Source organism: Acomys minous (assembly GCF_964271855.1).
Source record: "Acomys minous genome assembly, chromosome: 5".
Taxonomy (NCBI): Eukaryota; Metazoa; Chordata; class Mammalia; order Rodentia; family Muridae; genus Acomys; species Acomys minous.
Window position 1 is genome coordinate 32,304,701 of NC_140494.1, and position 20,327 is coordinate 32,325,027.

General features: G+C 44.2%; 1 long non-coding RNA gene across 3 annotated transcripts in view; it reads right to left on the reverse strand.

Annotated features, from left to right (window-relative positions):
* Positions 1-14,143, reverse strand: part of LOC311598766 — a 40,362-nt gene extending 26,219 nt beyond the window's left edge. Inside the window, exon 1 of one of the 3 annotated variants that reach the window (XR_014779662.1) lies at positions 14,031-14,143. This is a non-coding gene — a long non-coding RNA (uncharacterized lncRNA). Of the gene's footprint in view, positions 1-6,459; positions 6,694-14,030 lie in introns of those variants that run through there. The other 2 variants (XR_014779663.1, XR_014779664.1) reach the window with 2 other exon arrangements.
* Positions 14,144-20,327: the final 6,184 nt, after the last annotated feature.

The window sequence follows — 20,327 nt, forward strand, 5'->3', positions numbered from 1 at the left end:
AAAGTTTAGCTGGGTATGGCAGCACTTGTGTATAATTCAGCACTTGAGAGATAAGAGTCAGGAAGACCAGGGGGCTGGAGAGATGGCTCAGTGGTTAAGAGTACCGCCTGCTCTTCAAAAGGACCAGGGTTCAACTCCCAGCAACCACATGGCAGCTCACAACTATCTATAACATCAAGATCTGACACCCTAACACCAAAGCACATAAATTAAAATTAAATAAAATATTAAAGAAAAAAAAAGAGTCAGGAAGACCAAGAGTTAGTACCAGCTCGGGTTATGTGAAATCTGTCTTAAAACAAACAAGCAAATCTGGATGTGCTAGTACACACCTATAAACCCAGCACTTGGGAGGCAGAGGCAGGCAGTTACCTGTGAAGCCAGCCTGGTCTACAAAGCGATTCCAGGACAATCAAGAACAAATAAGAGAATCTCCAGATGCAAAATGGTACAGCCACTTTGCAGTATATTAAAAAGGACAGTCAGTTTTATTATTATATTTATATTAAATAATTTATTAAAATATTAAATAATAGTTGTTATTTTTAGGAGTTTTTTGAAGTTTTGTTTTGTGTGTGTGTGGTTTGTTTGTTTGTTTTTGAGACTGGGCCTCTCTATTATGTAGCTTTGGCATTCCTGGAACTCAGTATTTAGACCAGGCTATCTTTGAACTCAGAGAGATCTGCCTGCTTCTTCCTGTGTGTTGGAATTAAAGCAGTGCACTGCGACAGCTGGCATTTTTATTACTATCATTGCATGTGGTGAGGAGATCAGAGGACAACTTTCAGGAGTAGCCTTTCACTCCACCTGTGGGTTCTGGGGATTGAACCCATAAGGCCACACTTGGGTGGTAAAGCCCTTTGCCAGCAGAGTCATCTCGCTGTCCCCGGCAGTTTCTTACAGCGTTACACTCTTATGAGACCCAGCAATTCCACTTACTTCTGGTCGTAACCCTTACAGAATGAAGACATTAAATATTTATGAGTAGAATTCACCCACATATATGTGAATACATTGTGGACTCATCAAAAGTAATGAATTAGGGTTGGAAAGATGGCTCAGAGGATAAGAGCACTGGCCTTTCTTTCTTTCTTTCTTTCTTTCTTTCTTTTTTGTTTTTGTTTTTTTGAGACAGGGTCCCTCTGTGTTAGCCTTGGCTGTCCTGGCCTCGAACTCACAGCGATACGCCTGCCTCTGCCTCACGAGTGCTGGGATTAAAGGCATGCGCCACCACGCCCGGCTTGGCCTTTCTTCCAGAGGTTCTGAGTTCAATTCCCAGCAACCACATGGTGCCTCACAAACATCTGTAATATGATCTGATGCCCTCTTCTGGCCAGCAGTTGTACATGCAGGCAGAGCACTGTCTATATAATAATAAATAAATAAATCTTAAAAAAAAAAAAAAGTAATGAACTATAAAATGTGAACATCACGCCCGTGGCAGGCTCACTGGGAGTTCGGTTCCTGGGGTGTTCACTGATGATGTTGTTCCAGACAGTCACTCACACTCCACTTTCAGCAAAAATTGAAACGATTATGGAAACCAGGTATTGTTAAAGTTGCTTTTATAAAACAGTGTTTGTTTCTCTTAGTTTCTCTCTTAACCCGGCTATCACACAAATAATTGAGACTCTTTTATAATACAAGGCTTCACAACACAACCTCGAGCAGTTTAAGTCTGTTCTTAACCCTCTATGTTATTTTGCCTTACTCCCAGCAAACATCCCAGGGATACTTTGCACTTTGTAGCTTTCCTCGGTTCCAGCTCCTTCCTCCTGATCCTTCTTGGACCTCTACCCATGGCTGAATCCCCTCGCTCAATCTCCAACTTCCCCTTCTAAGTCCTCCTCTGGCTGGCAGGAAGTCCAGCCCTATTCACTCCTCCCCTGCTCAGCAATTAGCTGTAAGCTGCTTTATTGGCATACCAGGGACCAATTGGGGAGCAGTGTTTACACAACATCAAGACAAATCAGAATTTAAACTACACAATAAACTTATGTTTACATTTTCCCCTCCTGGTCTAATAAAAGGCTCCTTTTCTTTTCTTTTTTTCTTTTCTTTTTTTTTTCCCCCCCAGAGACAGGGTTTCTCTGTGTAGCCTTGGCTGCCCTGGACTCCCTTTGTAGACCATGCTGGCCTTGAACTCACAGCCTGCCTCTGCCTCCCAAGTGCTGGGATCAAAGACGTGTGCCATCACTGCTCAGCTCCTTTTCATACAATAACAAACTATATGTAATATAACAATTATGAAAAATGAAAATAGGTAAGACTTACCATTTGTATATTTGGCAATCTTTGGATAAAGTATTTTACTATCTATCAACTTCTATCATCCAAAACAATTTAACTGTGCGGTTATAACTAGTTTTCAATCCTATCAGAGACTTAAGAAGGAATAAATATTATATAAATATGTAGGAAGTGCAGGCAAGCAACTTCCAAAAGTACAGAAATAACAGAGATATTTAGCTGCCTGGACAGTGCCTCAAAATTTCTTCCATAATGTTGGAGCACCATCTTCAGCCTTCTGGCTCAGATTTTTTTTTTTGTTTGTTTGTTTGTTTTTTTTTTTCGAGACAGGGTTTCTCTGTGTGACAGCTCTAGCTGTCCTGGAACTCGCTCTGTAGTCCAGACTGGCCTTGAACTCATGGAGATCCATCTGCCTCTGCCTCCCAAGTGCTGGGATTAAAGGCGTGCGCCACCACCACCTGGCTCTGGCTCAGAATATGTGACATGCTTTCCTGTGAAGCAGAAATTATAAAGGACTTGCCTACTTTGTCCTTGCAAAGGTTGGCAGTCAACTCTCCTGCATCTAGTTTGTCCTGTTTGGACAGTATTCTGTCTGTAATTCACACAATAGCGTTTTCTTGCCCAGTGACTAGCTTGCCACATACGAAGAACCGTTTGGTGCTCTTTAAAGTAGAATAGGGTGCTGCCAGGAGCACTCCTGTCTCATGTCAAACAAAAGTCTTAAGTTAATAAAATCTTTAACTGCCGTATTCTGTAGATCCCTGACGTTTTTTAAGACCATCTATGTGTCTATCTTATCTGATTTGCTTGTTTCTAGCTATTTCTTATCTGCCAATCTAGGAAACATATTTTTATAACTAACTAAACTAGTATCTAACATGACAATGAGTTTGACTCTCTGACTACTAATATGCATTTTCTAATTATCCTAAACAGTTGGCAATAGCAGCTTTCAAAAAGACTAGAGTTTAACACTGCGGTTTTAACAATTACCTAGGTGCAATACTTTAGCACGTTGTAACAAAATATAATACAGTGATCTATACCAATGGCTTATTAATGTCCTTTGGTCTAAAAGTAGATTCAATAATTTACCCTTTTACTTATTCCTATAACTAAACCCTTTAAACAATAACAACCATCTGTCACCCATAAAATAACCCCAATACCATCTGCCATCTCCCCATGAGAATGGCATGTAGTTTTCTCTTCTGGGGGCCCAAGAAAATTGGGATATTGTCCAGTCTTAAGAAAACTAGCTGAGATGTGGTGGTGCACACCTTTAATCTCAGCATGTGGGACACAGAGGCAGGCAGATCTCTGTGAGGTTGAAGCCAGCCTGGTCTACAAAGTGAGTCCGGCACAGCCAAGGCTACACAGAGAGACCCTGTCTTGAAAAACCAAAAAAGAAAGAGAAAACTAGCTGAAACTTTTGCTTTCCAGTCTCTGAATGCTGAGAAAGTTCAGAGCTTAACTGACGTTCTGACTGGAACAGTCTGTGACGCTGGACGATCTAGGCGGCCATTTTGCAATTGTCCCAGATGAAGATTTTCAAGAAAACATTGTCATTGAGGCCATCTGTGAGGTAGGGTCACCTGGGCTACATGTCCTGTCATTTTTGGTGCCTGGTCCTCTTGCTCTACAAAGTATTAACTTTCAAAGGTAATACACAATACATTTGTGTATTAACATATTATGGGCTGTGCACTGAGCACAGTTCAGTTAAAAGTGAGTCTTTGTAAAATAAATGCTTATCTATGCCAGCTAAAAGAATAGGCCAGATGTGGTGGTGCATGTCTTTAATCCCAGCACTCGAGAGGCAGAGGCAGAGGCAGGCTGATCGCTGTGAGTTCAAGGCCAGTCTGATCTACAAAGCAAGTCCAGGACAGCCAAAGCTACACAGAGAAACTCTGTCTTGGGGGTGGGGGGAAGTCCCAAGGATTCTGTAGCCAAAGGTTTATTGCCATATGTAGCCAAAGTCCTGGCTGAAGACACTTTCATGTCTCAGTCAGTCTCAGCTGTTCCCATGTGGGGGATCAGCAAATTATGCTACCTCTCCTGTTTGGTCTTTTTTATTTCTTTCTGTCTGCAGTCAAGATCCTCAGGAGGTCTCACCCTGTCAAACCTTATTTTCAAGAGTTTGGATGGAACACGTAGCTTTTGCTTCCTGTTGAGACAAGAGCATACTCTCCTCCCCAACACAGCATATTTCCTGTCTTCCATTTTGGAATTAGGACCTTAGTATGCTGATCTAACTCAGCAGGCCTTTGTAAAACCCAGTGTATCTTAGCAGATGTGCTGCTTGTCTCGTTTAAAAAGATTTTACATCAATATATCATTACATAATCTGTTTGGGGGAGATAATTATATTCCTATTCCCCTTTGGTTTTATGGCCACCTTTAAAAAATTACTATTAGATCTTTTCGTAATTGTTTGACCTACAGGATTATAATTCATATCTGTGGCAGGTTTCACATTATAATGTCTAAGAAAGTGGTGTATTTCAATGGATACACATGCTTAAGTACCGTCAGCCCCAATTTGCAAAGGCATCTCCAAGACAGTCATGATCTCTAGCAAACTTAGGATCATGCTCTACAGAATTTAAGGCAAAAACCCATTGTAATTCTGAATATGAACTTATGATACGGTGCATTTATTTCATTTCAGTTCTCTAATCTCTGCAAAATGGAGCATGCATGCTGTTGTCTGACCCTTTTCCAAGGCAACCTCAAGCAGGATCTGCATTTCTATTTTAGCATATAGACCTTCATCTAGTAATTGGACCTTGACAATATATAATATCCAGTCTGACCATGCTGGCCTATAGCCAAAGCCTTTCTACCCAGCGTCTCAGTGGGCTGCCATGCTATAATTTCTTCAAGTCTTTGTGGATTCTTATCATCTGGAATTACCTCTGTTGGTGTTATTGTAAATTCCAGACTGGATTTCTCTGAAGGTTCCCTATTTTGATTTAAGGATTCCTCCAACCCCTGTTCTATGCTTTTTTACTTAGCATCTTCTTTCTCCAAGTCTGTCTTTTGTTTGCTTGTTTGTTTCGAGACAGGGTTTCTCTGTGTAACCTTAGCTGTCCCGGACTCACTTTGTAGACCAGGCTGGCCCCAGACTCACAAAGATCCACCTGCCTCTGCCTCCCGAGTGCTGGGATTAAAGATGTGTGCCACCACGCCTGGGCCCTCCAAGTCTGTCTTATTCTGATCTCGCCCAAAGAGGATACACTATTTGTATGCTAAAAGAAAGAAACTCAAGAGCTAGAGAGATGGTGCAGAGGTTAAGAACACTGACTGTTCTTCCCAAGGTCCTGAGTTCAATTCCCAGCAACCACATGGTGGCTCACAGTCATCTATAATGTGATCTGATGCCCTCTTCTGGCCTGCAGGTGTATATGCAAGCTGTCCCTTTTGTGACAGCACATGCACTTCACTCCTGGGGTAGGAGGATTGCAAGCTTGAGGCCATCCTGGGATGCATAGCAAGACCACCAAAAACAAAGCAAAGCAAAACCTCCTAACTCCGGCAACTTGGACTTCACCTGTTTGTCTGAGGGCTCTAAAGTCAGAAGGCTGCTCTCTCTTCTGGGGGGGAAAAAAGTTTGATCCCCATGTCTCCTTACTTCCTAGTTCTCAGCTCAATACTCTAAAGCAACAGTGGTTACTAGATGTTGAAACTAATTTTAGTATCACAAACCTGACCCTGTTATTTCCTATGTCAGATTTAAAAGCGCATGGTTGCAAGGCACTGGCTACAGGTAGAAACCTGCCTCAGCTAAGGATCTGACAGGACACACTAGAATTCTTAGAAAACATCTGATATTCGGACCTACATGTCGACGGGTCATGGTGAGGGCCCAGATACTGGCTTTGGGCAGGTGAAGAATTAGTGCCAGAGACAGGAAGCGAATTATACCTACCCTTGAATCAGCGCTTTCTCAACACCAGCCTGAACACCTCCTCCCACCTGAGAAAAGCTTGTTATCCTTAATGAGGACAGCTATGCTGACCTCTCTGCTATGACGTTTATGTAAGACTGCCAATGCAAACAACGTCGTGTTTTATAAACAGAGCAGCTGTCAGTCAGGACTTAGGAACCTGCCCAAGGTTGTTTGTCTCCCGAAGCATGTGATCTAAGTTTAAAAACAAGGCCATGTGGTCAATAGTGATTAAAGTCCTCTGGGCAATGGGTTCTTACCTAGGGAAGAGATGGAATTTGCTGTGATTTTGAGGCTCTGGGGCTCGGGGTCTTCCGCGGACCCGAGCAGGCGAGCTTTGGCACAATTCGGGCAAGCTCTGGATCCTGCATACCTAGCTGGAATGACCGCCTGAGCACTCAGTCGGGACTTGTAACCTAAGAGCTCTGTCCAGGAAACTCAGTCCTTGAGTACAGCTTTGGGGGTTAGGGGTGGGGTTAAGCCCTGGCTACAGACTACAGGCATTCCAGACTACACTTCCCATAAGTCTCCTCGTCTTGAGGAGGTGACATCGCAGATTTTTAACCCTTCGCCAAGAGTTGGTAGGTGCTCTATCCTAATTCCCCCAAACTAAATTTGTGAGCTAACCTTCAGTTCTGCCGCCCAATACAACATATGGCCCTTCACCAAATCCGGGCTGAAAAATTAGCTGTCAAAGACACTAGGAACAATTTGAGAAATTTGGATATGGGTTGGCAATTAGAAATTTACGGAATCAGCTCAGTGTGATGCCACATACATTTTAATCCCAGCACTCTGGGAGAGGGAAACAAGAGGATTGTAACAAATTCTAGGCCGGTCTGGTCTACACAGCGAGTTCAAGGTTAGCCAGAACTACAGAATGAGCATCTACTTCATAAAACAAAACAATTTAAAGAAACATTACATTTATTTTAAATTGAATTATATTGAACAGCATTTATTCTTTTAAAGGAATACACAACAAAGCACTTGACATTAGAATTATCTTTGTTAAGTCATTTTACACTTTGTTTTCCACAAAAAAAAAAAAAAAAAGCTATTCAAAGAAAACAAAAAAGGGCCTGGGGAGATGGCTCAGAGGTTAAGAGCACTGGCTGCTCTTCAGAGGTCTTGAGTTCAATTCCCAGCAACCACATGGTGGCTCACAACCATCTGTAATGTGATCTGATGCCCTCTTCTGGCCTGCAGGTGTACATGGAGGCAGAGCACTGTATGCTTAATAATAAATAAATACATCTTTTTTTTTTTTAAGTGTATCTTTTCTTAAAACAAGGGCATGGCTACATGACAGGGTTTGCTGTGAGAAAGCACCATGACTAAAAAGCAAACTGGGTAGGAAAGGGTTTATTCGGCTTACACATCCATGTCGCTGTTCATTACTGAAGGAAGTCAGGACAGGAACTCAAACAGAGCAGGAACCTGGAGGCAGGAGCTGATGCAGAGGCCATGGAGGGGTGCTGCTCACTGGCTTGCTCCCCATGGCTTGCTCAGCCTGCTTTCTTATAGAACCCAGGACTATCAGTCCAGGGGTGACACCACCCACAATGGGCTGGGCCTTCCCACGTTGATCACTAACTGAGAAAATGCCTCACAGCTGGATCCCATGGAAGCATTTCCTCAACTGGGGCTCCTTCCTCTCTGATTATTCTAGCGTGTGTCAAACTGACCCACAAAACCAGCTGGTACAGTCAGTTTTTGATGCTCTCTCTGTTTGTTTTTGTTTTCTAGTTTTTAAAGACTTATTTATTATGAATACGGTGCTCTGCCTGCATGTAAACCTAAATGCCAGAAGAGGGCATCAGATCACATTATAGATGGTGGGGGCCACCATGTGGTTGCTGGGAACTGAACTCAGGACCTCTAGAAGAATTGTCAGTGTTCTTAACCTCTGAGCCATCTTTCCACGGTACAGTAGTTGTTTTTTGTTTGGTTTGGTTTTGGTTTCTCGAGACAGGGTTTCTCTGTGTATCTCTGTAGTCTTGGCTGTCCTAGACTCACTTTGTAGATCAGGCTGGCCTTGAACTCACAGTTATCTGCCTGCCTCTGCCTCCCGAGTGCTGGAATTAAAGGTGTGCACCACCAAGGCCAGCCCCAGTTTTTACCCTTTTCTGTACTTGAGGTCTTTGCAATTCAAAGGCAAAAGAGATAAAGATTGTCCATTAATGGTGACTTTTAAACTTTAAAAGAAATAAAAATGAATGTCTCACCGGAATCTTAAAGTTACTTAAACATGAAGTACACCCATATGATAAAAGTATTTGGGGCTGGGTGTGGTGGCACACACCTTTAATCCCAGCACTTGGAAGGCAGAGTCAGCCAGATCTCTGTGAGTTTGAGGCCAGCCTGGTCTACAAAAGTGAGCCCAGGACAGGAAGGCTACACACAGAGAAACCCTATCTCAAAATACAAAAAAAAAAAAAAAAAAAAAAAAAAAAGCATTTGGAACTGGGGCTAGAGAGATGGCTCAGTGGTTTAGAGCACTCACTGCTCTTCCAAAGGTCCTGAGTTCAATTCCCAGGACCCACATGGCAGATCTCAACTGTCTGGTACCATTTTCTGGTGTGTAGGCATAATGTAGTGTAATGTAGACAAAGTATCCATATACATTAAATAAATAAATCTTTAAAAGTAAAGTATATTTGGAACCAACAGAATGTATTTCATGAACAGCCACCCTCCCTACACACACACCTCTTTTCCTTAAATTAGGAGTATATGGGCATAATACAGACATGTGAAGCTTGTGTCTGGGCAACATTAGCACTAGTCATTTCCTCTATAAGGTGATAAGCTTAAATTTTAGATCCTAATCACAAGGATCAGGGGGAAGGGATAGAGTTGCAAAGTAGCTGGGTTGGTAGAGCATCAATCATGCAGGAAGTCCTGGGTGCTGCCCAGGACTGCATGAACCCTGCTCCCGTAGTGCTGTGCTCAGGGCTATCCCAGCACCAGGAAGGTCGAGGCGGGGGGAGGATCAGGGGTCAGGATCATCCTCCACAATGCCCTGAGCTACATGAGACCTTATCTTAAAAAAAAAAAAAAAAGCTTCCTGTTGGCATATGATTGTAATCCCAGGGCTAGGGAGGTGGAGACGGGGGGGGGGGGGGGGGATGGGGGGGCTGGGGGGGCTGGGGGGGGTCTCTGAGGATCTCTGACTGGTCATCTTCACATACTTGGTGGTGACCATGTGTTATGTTTTGTTTTGGGTTTTGGAGGTTTCTCTGTGTAGCCTTGGCTATCCTAGACTCGCTTTGTAGACCAGGCTGGCCTCACAGCTGAACTCACAGCGATCCACCCGCCTCTGCCTCCCGAGTGCTAGGATTAAAGGCATGAGCCACCACTCCTGGAAGTGATGACCATGGCTGAAAGAAAGAAAGAAAGAAAGAAAGAAAGAAAGAAAGAAAGAAAGGAAAAGGTAACCAGCACATGAGTTGTGGCCCTCACGGTTTTCTTCTGGCCTCCACTTATGTACACACACACACACACACACACACACACACACATACACCCTGACAGCCACCATTCTAATGCTGATGCTTTCATCCTAACAAGGAAATAGAGATAAAATGTCTCACCCTGGGATGATTCACTGTTAAGAAACAACGGGATACTTAAGAGATTTTGACGAAGCAGAAAGGCACTTGGGCCTAGTGGCAGTGATATCTTTTTTTTCCCCCACCAGGCTTGACTCAAGGAGAATAAAAAATTACCAGTAGACCAGCACTTGGGAGGCAGAGGCAGGCGGATCGCTGTGAGTTCGAGGCCAGCCTGGTCTACAAAGTGAGTCTAGGACAGCCAAGGCTAAAATAGAGAGACCCTGTCTCGAAAAAAACAAAACAAAACAAAAAATTACCAGTAGAAAAGTTGATTGGATTACTGCTCAGACCACACCCATGGCTGCAGCCCTTCCCTCTCCTTCTTACAGAGCCAAGCAAGCACCCTGCTCAGAGCCTGTTTTGAGTCTCTAGCTCACAGACACCCAGATTTCTTACTTCCCCAGGTGAGTGTCCAGACATACAGGACACATCAGACACATAAAAAAGGGCTACCGATGGACTGCAAAGTGCAGTGTTTCAGTTGGGTGTGGTGGCATACCCCTTTCATCCCAGCACTTGGGAGGCAGAGGCAGGCGGATCGCTGTGAGTTCGAGGCCAGCCTGGTCTACAAAGCAAGTCTAGGACAGCCAGGGCTACACGGAGAAACCCTGTCTCAAAAAAACAAAAAATACAGTGTTTCTCTATGTCCGACCTCCCTCTGAATAATGACACGGAAACTTTTATAGTTATTATAAGCTTCAGGCACTATAGCTGGGCAGATACTTAGCTATTGTAACCTGCCAGTAGTGGCCTGGCCTACTTCCCAGGCACGTGGCTCATTACCTGGCATCTTAGTCTCACCCTGGCACCTCCTGAGACCCTCTTACTTGCCTCAGCAGGCCCATCTTAACTCTCCTGCCCATCTATAGGCTGCTCGGCTCTTTATTTGACCAATCAGAAGGCGGTGGAGAACAATGTTTACAACACACCAAGACAGGAGATGCTTCATAATAATGACAGTGCCAAAGTCCAGACTGCAACCAGATCTCTGGGCACAGACATCAGCATTTGAATACACAGTGCACAAAAAAAAAAAAAAAATCCTCCAATATCTCCCCCTTTTTAGTCCGATAAAAGTCTCTTTCTCTTCCAGTGGACCTGTGATGGTTCAGATGAGAAACGTCCCTGTAGGTGGCGCTGTTTGGGGCGGGAGGAGGCTCCTGCCACTATGCCATGTCTTCCCTATGTGATGAGCTTGATCCCTCTGGAAGCGTGACTCATAATAAACTCTTTATTCCTTGTTGCTTTTGGTCATGGTGTTTTATTACAGCAATAGAAAAGAAACTAACACACCGTCTGTACATCATATACCATCCCTACCCCGCTGCCTGCTGGGGAATCAGACACAGCCTTGCTGCAGGATTCTCTGAAATCTACAAGAAGCAACTCCCATTTTGCTAACTGGGCCCGAGTTCTCCCCAGAGCTATACTGATATTTGCTTTTTAGCCTTTGGCATTAATAAACTTCTTATTCCTTTTGTTTGTTTGTTTTTTGTCTTTTTGTCTTTTTGGTTTTTTGGTTTTTCGAGACAGTGTTTCTCTGTGTAGCCTTGACTGTCCTAGACTCGCTTTGTAGGCCAGGCTGGCCTTGAAGTCACAGAGATCCACGTGCCTCTGCCTCCTGAGTGCTGGGATTAAAGGTGTGCGCTACCACGCCCGGCTCAAACTTCTTATTCCTAAGAGACTGTTTCAGTATCTCCCTTGAAGCCCATATCTAAGACCTTTCAAATAGACAACCCCAAAGAGCCATGTGCTTAAGAAGAAGCCTGTGTTGGCAAGCTCATAGTTAAGCATAGACTGTTAAAGGGATAAATACCTCAAACTTTGTGTTCAGTCACAAGTGATACCCTGTCCCCTTGTGAGCATTTGTACTCTCCTATTCTGCCATCTTCAGGAACAAGGAGGACAGGTGTTTTATGGGGTGTTGGAGCTTGAACCCAGGCCATCATGCATGCTAGGCAAGCACTCAATCAACTGAGCTATACAACCCCTTGTAGAGGAATTTTAATTTAGAACAGGGCTGCTCTGGCAAAAGAGCACAGTCAAAGACTTTCTAAGTCTGTGTGATCCAGCTGGGATATAAACACACCTTTAATCCAGGAGACAGGGGCAAGCAGATCTGAATTCAAGGCCAGCTTGGTATAGAGCAAGTATGAAGTAAAGAAAATCTTAGATCCGGGTGTGTTGGTGCATGCCTTTAATCCCAAACTATTTGAAAGTAATGTCTAATGGAGTGGCCTTCACTTCAGATTTGTTTGTTTCCGTCTCCTGTATTAAAGGCATGTTTGTGTTCCAGCCGGATCACACTGACCTAGGAGGTCTTTGAATGTGATCTCTTGCCAGCCGGATCACACAGACCTGGTATGGGGTAAAGAGGAGCATAGGTCCAGGCGTGGTAGTACATGCCTTTAATACCAGACGAAGGGAAAGTTAGTTTGTAGAAGGAAGCACCCATGTTTGAAAGTGATGTCTAATTGAGTGGCAGAAAAATCAGAGAAGATTTGACAGAATAGGATATGCCCAGCTCTCCCAAGAGGAGGGAGGAAAGGGAAGCTAAGAGGCAGTTTTACAGAGAGAGGAGGAAGTTTTACCAAGACAGCCATAGATGGGTTGCAGAGAGAGAACTCAGGTGAAGACGGAATGAGCCAGAAAATGAGAAGAAACCAGAAGATTAGAGCAGATTACTGAGTTAGTTTGAGGCCAAGCAGAGCAATTCCAGGCTGAGAGAGATGCCAGATTAAATAAATCAGCTGAGAGAAGAGTTTGAGCCTGAACAGCTGAGCTGAACCAGCCAGCCCAGAGCTCAGAACAAGTAAGATAAGCTTTGCTTGTTTGATTGGTTTGGTTTTGGTTTTTTGAGACAGGGTCTCTCTGTGTAGCTTTGGCTGTCCTGGACTCACCTTGTAGACCAGGCTGGCCTGGAACTCATAGCGATCTGTCAATCTCTGCCTCTCAAGTGCTGGGATTAAAGGTGTATGCCACCATGCCCAGCAAGGGTAAGTTTTTTAAACAGTGAGTCTCAGAGGCTGAAGACGTTCTAGGCCTAGATTAGATTGTATGGAGGCTAGAAGCTTCCAGGACTAGGCCTAGGTTAGCAGAAGGAGGCAGTTAGCCTCTCAGACAACAATTGAGTCAGGAGAATAAAAGTTACTTTTACTCATAATAATATGTGTACATTTTGCTACATTCTATAAGTCTATATTCATAAGGAAAACTGGTTTTTAGTTTGTGTGTATGAGTGTGTGTGTGTCTATGCATGTGCATGCACATGTATCTGAATGTTTGCCATGGCCCTGGAATGTGGAAGTTAGGAAACAGAACATAGAAGTGGATTATTCAGACTTAGCAGCAAGACGTTGAAATATCTTGCCGGCCTTTTCACCTTATTTTTTGAGACAGGGTCTCTCACAGAACCTGGAGCTTACTAAAAGGCAAGACTGGCTGGCCAGTGAGCTTTCAGGATTTCCTGATTTCCATGCCTCCAGTGCTAGGATTATAGGCAATGGCTGCCTCCAAGGCTAGGGTTATAGGTGATAGTTACCTCCAGGCCTGGGTTCTGAGGGATCAAACTCTTTCTCATGGTTTCGTGAGAAATTTTAACAGATAAGCTACATTCTCAGTTCAAATCAGTTGCTCTTTAATGGGTCCCTATGGTGAAAAGAATATTAAAAATTATGAGAAAGGCTACTGGATCTTTGGTTTCTAAAATGGAAATGACTTACTATATATTTTACTCTAGTTATTCAGTGAAAGCAACCTTAGGTCATCAAAAGCTTGAAATAGTCACTCATCACTATTCATGGTATGGCATTGGTAGTGCCCAACCCCAACAACAAAATCTAGTAAGATTTCTGGTGGGGGGGGAGGTTTCTGGCTTGGGAAGCAGAGGCAGGTGGATCTCTATGAGTTCGAGGCCAGCCTGGTCTACAAAGAGAGTTCCAGGACAGCCAGGGCTACACAGAGAAACCCTGTCTTGAAAAAAAAAAAAAGAAAGAAGGAGAGAAAAAAAAAGATTTCTGGTTCTGCTAAAACAAAGTAGTCCACTCCTCAATCATGCTTTGTAGAAATAAAATAGCCTGAACATTAAACTACAAACAAATATAGGACCCTGAAGCCATACAGAAGGAGAGCTGTCCAGAGAGCTTCTGACTAAATGGAAATCAAGGGGGACGGGGTTGGGGGCTGAAGTCCCCGGGTTTCTGCATGTCACTCACGTGAGGTCGACCGGATACTTCAGAAGCCTTCCCCCTCTGCAGAAGCAAGCAATTCACCCCAACCCCAGTTCTCTGGTCAGGTGCTGTTAGCCAAGCTGAGAGGAGTTGATCTTTGCCCTTGGGAAGAAGGGAGCACAGTGTCTGAATTTGTCCGACAGTGTTGGAGGAGCTGGGGTCCTGTTCCCTGCATAAGGTGGGCAGGCCTTGGATTCGCCACCAGGGTACTGGTTAGGGCTCAGCTGAGCCTCTGTCCCCACCCAACAGCAATTTTTTTTTTCTGATAGGCAGTATAAGGCAGAGTTAGTTTCAAGTTGGGCTTCAGTCCTCCAAATCCTGTCCACTGTACCTTCACTTTTCTTTGGCATCACTCAGAAGCAGAGTATTAATGATGTGGTTTGCCTCTCCCCTGGTCTCAGTGCCAAGCAGAAAAGACCTGACTCTCCTACCCCATCTACTGTGGCCTTCTGATCCAGCCTTCTGCTTTACCTCCTACATCCCAGCTTGAGAGACAGTAGAGTCAGCTGTAGAGCTGATCCCACAGTCTAGCTCTGAGTCACTAAGGTTACTGCATGAATCACTGTCCCCGTTTACCAGGAAGGTGACTCCAGGGAGGGTTTGAACTTTCACCCCGCCCTCTGAAGCAATGCAACATGAGTCAGGTCCATTTTTTTTTTTTTTTTTTTTTTTTTTTTTTTTTTTTTTTGTCCACCAGGATGGCTTAGAGAAGCTGAACCAGGAAGCTGAACAAATAAAACCCATCTGACCTTTGAGCTATACCTGTGAAAGGCAGCTAGGACCCACAGCCTGAATCTGTAAACAACAGAAAAGTCATGTGTCACACCAAGAAGCAGCAAAATGACAAAATAAGGAGAAATAGTTGTTAGACACCAATGCCAAGAAAATAAGATTATAATTATCTCATAAGGGTTTTTAGGTGACCATCAAAAGAACACTCCAACTCGTAATTGTAGATTAAAAAAGAAGTTTAAAAATACTCCCCAGGACTAGGAACATAGTTCAGTTGGTAGAGCACCTGCCTAGCATACACTGAGTCTCTAGGTTGATTGGTAGTGTGGGTGCATGCCTGGGATTCCATCACTCAGGAGCTGGAGACCTGTCAGTCAGGGAGGATATGTATTCCTTAGCTACACAGTGAGTTTGAGGTCATCCTCCATCCCACTCCCAAAAAAATAATTATAGAAAGAAACAGAGTGGAAATGAGAAAACTGAAAAAATATAATAAACAAACAAACAAACAAAAAATACCCACAGTGGATGTAATAGAGTCAATAAACCCGAGGACAGAATGCTAGAAGTCATCCGATGTGAACCACAAAATAGACTAAAGGAAAAACAGTGACAAAGCCCAAGGGAGCAGGATGATGATGAAGCCCTCACACTTGTATCAGGACAGATGGAGAGGGGAGAAAGCAAACGGGACTGAAACATATACAAGGGCCAAATATTTAGAATCTTGGTAAGAGAATAAACCTATAAGCTTGGCACGGTGGCACATGACTGTAATCCCAACACTCGGGAGGCAGAGGCAGGTCGATCTCTGTGAGTCTGAGGCCAGCCTGGTCCACAAAGCAAGCCTAGGACAGGTAAGGCTACACAGAGAAACCCTGTCTTGAAAAACAATCTATCAATCAATCAAACAAACAAACAAATGCCCCCAAAAGAATAAATCTACAGATTGAAGCTTAGTGGCTCAGTTGCTTGCCTCGTGTGTGTGTGTGTGTGTGTGTGTGTGTGTGTGTGTGTGTGTGTGTGTGTGTGTGTGAAAAGGTGGCTGGAGACAAGCTCCAGGGAACAAACACTGTGGAGTTCTGACCAGAGTCAGTATGCGTCTCAGTCCAGCAGTCTTCCTGGAATATTGTCCTTTGGCAAATTCCCTTTGTCCTCCTTTCAGCCTTAGCAAAGTCCTCTTCCTCTTCCTCTTCCTCTTGCCCTTCCTCTCTGAGAATCTCAATGGCCAGAGGTGATAATTTGGGGTTGTGAATGGACCGTATCTGGCAGATTTCAGTAGAATTGCATCCCTGGGTTTACCGATAAGCCGTTATCAAGTTATCTAAGGACTCTCTGTGTCCCTTCTCCATCTTCCTTACCACCACCCTCATGACTCTACACCTACACTACCCCTCATCATTCTAAATCTGTCGCCTATGAAAATATATGTGGGTTATTTCACCTTTCTGGACTCAAGTGATCTGCTCGCCTTGGCCAAGTAGCTGGGACCAAGGGCATGCAACCACCGTACCTGCCTTGCATGTTGATACTTTTGTTTTTCTTCGCTCTTGTTATGGGTCTGGAAGTCATTGATGTGGGACCAAGTGGCCCAGATTAATGGGAGAAGGGTCAAGGAGAGCTTCCACCTTAGATACGCGGTGAGGCTGGCAGGGGTTGGCTCCCTCCCCTTTCCCAATCTGGCACCAGAAAGTCGGCTGCTCCACTGTCAACTCCAGTAAGAACTTACTACCTTGACAGTTCTGAGGCGTCACTCCTTGTTTGACCTTATAAGCTTTTCCCCCTTGGACCGCTAGCCCGTGAGTATGCAGATGAAGTGTCTTCCTTTAACACTCCTGTTCTGGCTAATTGTACATGGCCACACAAACCTTGCCCCAGAGACCCTGCTCACCTCCCCAGGGGCATAAAGAACCCCCCCCCCCCCGCCAATAAACAGAACCAGTTATCCGAAGCTGTTTCTGAGTGTGTGTATTCTTTGCCTGAGCACTCACTGCCGACCAAGGCCCTGCATTGTACCCTCCCTCGAGGCCAATCTGGTGGCAATGGGCTGGCTATCCTGAGAGGGAGAAGTGGGTACGGAGTGAGCAGCAGCTCATAGGTTCACCAGTCTGAGCATGAATAAATTTTAACAAAGAAGAGGTTTTATTCACATTAAAAAAAAAAAGCCGATTGTGGTGGCACATGCCTTTAATCCCAACATTCAGGAGGCAGAGACAAGCACATTGCTGTGAGTTCAAGGCCAGCCTGGTCTACAAAGTGAGTCCAGGACTGCCAAGGCTAACAGAGAGATCCTGTCTCAAAAAAAACCCCAAAACACACACATACAAAAAAAAAAAAAAAAGCCAGATATTCATGGTGCCCAGACTGCACGTGAAAGGCTCTGAAGATACAGATCTGAATTACATTAGTCAGGTGTTTATAAAGGCAAAATTCACAGGTTACATATTTTCTGCCTTTGTGAAATTAGGGGCAAGAACACATATTGACATCCTTCTGCCTTCATATAATCAGGCACACATCCCACCTCCATGCAGCCAAGCACACATCTTGCCAACAAGACGTCAGGGGCAAGCAAGCTTGTCTACAGAAGCAAAAATGTGGTTTATTTTCTTACCTGAACAAAATCAGACAATTACAATAACACCTTCAGCATTCCAGGATGTTGTCTGTCCTTGGACAGGCAGGGTGTACAGGCTGAAGGCATTTTTATTTTATAGACTTCTCTCTTTAAAAGGTTTATTTATTATTTATACAGCATTCTGCCTGCGTGTACATGTATGCCTGTAGGCCAGAAGAGGGCATCAGATCTCAATATAGATGGTTATGAGCCACCGTGCGGTTGCTGGGAATTGAACTCAGGACCTTTGGAAGAACATCCAGTGCTCTTAACCTCTGAGCCAGCTTTCTAGGCCTATTTTATAGTTCTCTTAAGCACAGTAACTTAAAATCTTTAAACACAATGTTCACCATCACACTCTCCCCTTGAGTTGTATACTGAGCCAGATCTTTTGTTGGGGTACCTGTTAATATTGGGATTTAATAACCACTGGCTTAATGACACTGTCTTATTTTAGGTTTCTGTTGTGATGATAACACCATGACCAAACAGCAAGTTGGGGAGGAAAGGGTTTATTTGGCTTATGTTCTGCTTTGTAATCCATTGTTTGAAGAAGTCAGGACAAGAACTCAAACAGGGCTGGAACCTGGAGGCAGGAGCTGATGCAGAGGCCACGGGGGACACTGCTTGCTGGCTTGCTCAGCCTGAACTCAGGGCCACCAGCCCAGGCATGGCACCACCTGGATTGATCACTAATTGAGAAAATGACTTACAACTGGATGTCAGGCAGGCATTTCCTCAACTGAGGTTCCTTTCTTTCTGATGACCCTAGCTTTGTCAAGTTGATGCAAAACCAACCATTAGAGACACGCAGACAGGTTTTTATGTATCTAGCTAAGGCTTTAATGAGGCATGGGCCAACAGTCATCAGCGGCGGCAAAAGTGCCTGGGATCCTGCAATAGCTGACAGCACAGTTATCAGCCAAGAGGAACCCAAAAATGAGATTGGAACCAATTGCCTGCCCCATTTTGGGTCTTTTCTGTGTTTTTTGTTTGCTTGTTTGTTTTGAAGCACAGCTGAAGTATCTCTAATGATTTCCAAGTGATTTGCATAAAAGCAATAATTTTCTCTTAATGCCACACAATAAACTCCTTGCTCTGATAAAATAGGTGGAGTGTCCTGTCATATTGTAGAACCACTACAGCTAATGGATCTACCTGTTGATAGATCTTGGTCAATTTGGGTTTAACAGGTGCCTTTTTGATAGTGAGGGAGGCTGCTCTGAGTCCTGGTGCTCTAACAGGCGCTGTAGGAAGCCATTGTGTCTCCTTTGCCAGGGAGTTTCCTTGGTAGTTAACATTCTAGCTTTTTGTTAAGGATAAAGGGTCATGTACTCTCTTCTGCAAATGCTTGTCAGCTGAAATTAGGAGGTTGCTGTGGGGCCCAGGAAAGCCGGGATGCTAGTCAGAGGCTGGGAGGGGATTCAGGCAATGGGGCATTCACCAGAAGCATCTGGGTAGCTGGCCCAGAGGGAGAGACACGGAGCAGTCACATCAGCTTTCAGGAAGTGCAGGGTTTTCCAGTCTTCAGAACCACCTGGGGCGGCGTGGTGTAGACTGCCTTTGGAGCAGCACGGTTCATAGTCTGCAGCTGATTTATGGATGGTGTCTACCAGCTGAGTGAAACCCTGCCAAGACAGACATATAGCCTAGGGACAGAAGTTAAGGTTAGGGATCTTAAAGGACCGAAAGCTTACCTAAGCATTTTAAGTTAGAGAAGAGATTAGTAAATTGATGAAGTAGACTCATACTTTTGAGTCACAAAAAGGTTGGGGATCCAAAAATGATTTTGAGTTAAAAACAAAACAAAACACTTAACATTCATTTCTTCGTCCAGATGGTGAACTAGATAGCTAGGATAACTTTTCTATGCATACTGTGGGCAGGGCCCTAGAGGCAGGGGAGCGTGGGGCAGCCCTTAGTCCCATAGTTAGCATTACCATAGTCCAGGTGGGGTGGTCTGTGCCCCATTACCTGTAGAAGCCCTAGGCTGCCGCTAGGAGCTGGCATTCTTGTGTATCATTCAAAGTCTTATCTGTTAAACACTTTCCCCAATTCACTATCTAGTTTATTATCTATCCTATGTGCCAAGTCCACAGCTCGTCCAGGAGAGGTTTTGGCTTTGGGTTCAAGTGGACACTGAGCCGGCTGTCCTTTTGGACAAGAGGCTTATCAGAAACACTAACCCTCAGACAGCAGTGTGAAGGGGGCCCTGGGGAGCTCAAGCTGTCTTCTGGAGTTGGGTGCCTTCTTAAAAGTTTCAGAGGAGCCGGGCGTGGTGGCACACACTTTTAATCCCAGCACTCGGGAGGCAGAGGCAGGTGGATCGCTGTGAGTTCAAGGCCAGCCTGGTCTACAAAGTGAGTCCAGGATGGCCAAGGCTACACAGAGAAACCCTGTCTCGAAAAACCAAAAAAAAAAAAAAAAAAAAAAAAAGTTTCAGAGGAGAGCAGGTCACATGATTGAGTGCATCACAGGCAGTCTCTGAATCTGCTATGTGGCAAGTTTCGAAAAGCAGATTACTTCTGGAAACCAAACCATTGTAGTTTCAGGAAGTATCACTGAATCAGACTATGTCTTCCCATATAATAGAATATACTATATACATTATATATAAGGTGACTACTAACTTTCGTGTCTTAATCATCTTTAACGGTTTGTAACAAGTTGTAGCTTTTAAGTTTGGCTTGGTTTTATTTCGTTTGTGTGTTTTTGTTTTTTGTTTGTTTTTGTTTTCTGAGACAGGGTTTCTCTGTGTAGCCTTGGCTGTCCTGGGCTCACTTTGTAGACCAGGCTGGCCTCGAACTCACAGAGACCCACCTGCCTCTGCCTTTCTGAGTGGTGGGATTAAATGTATGCACCACCACACCTGGCTAAATTGTAGCTTTAATGAGATTAGGATTTGCATTTTTATCCATGTTTTAGCCTTTAAA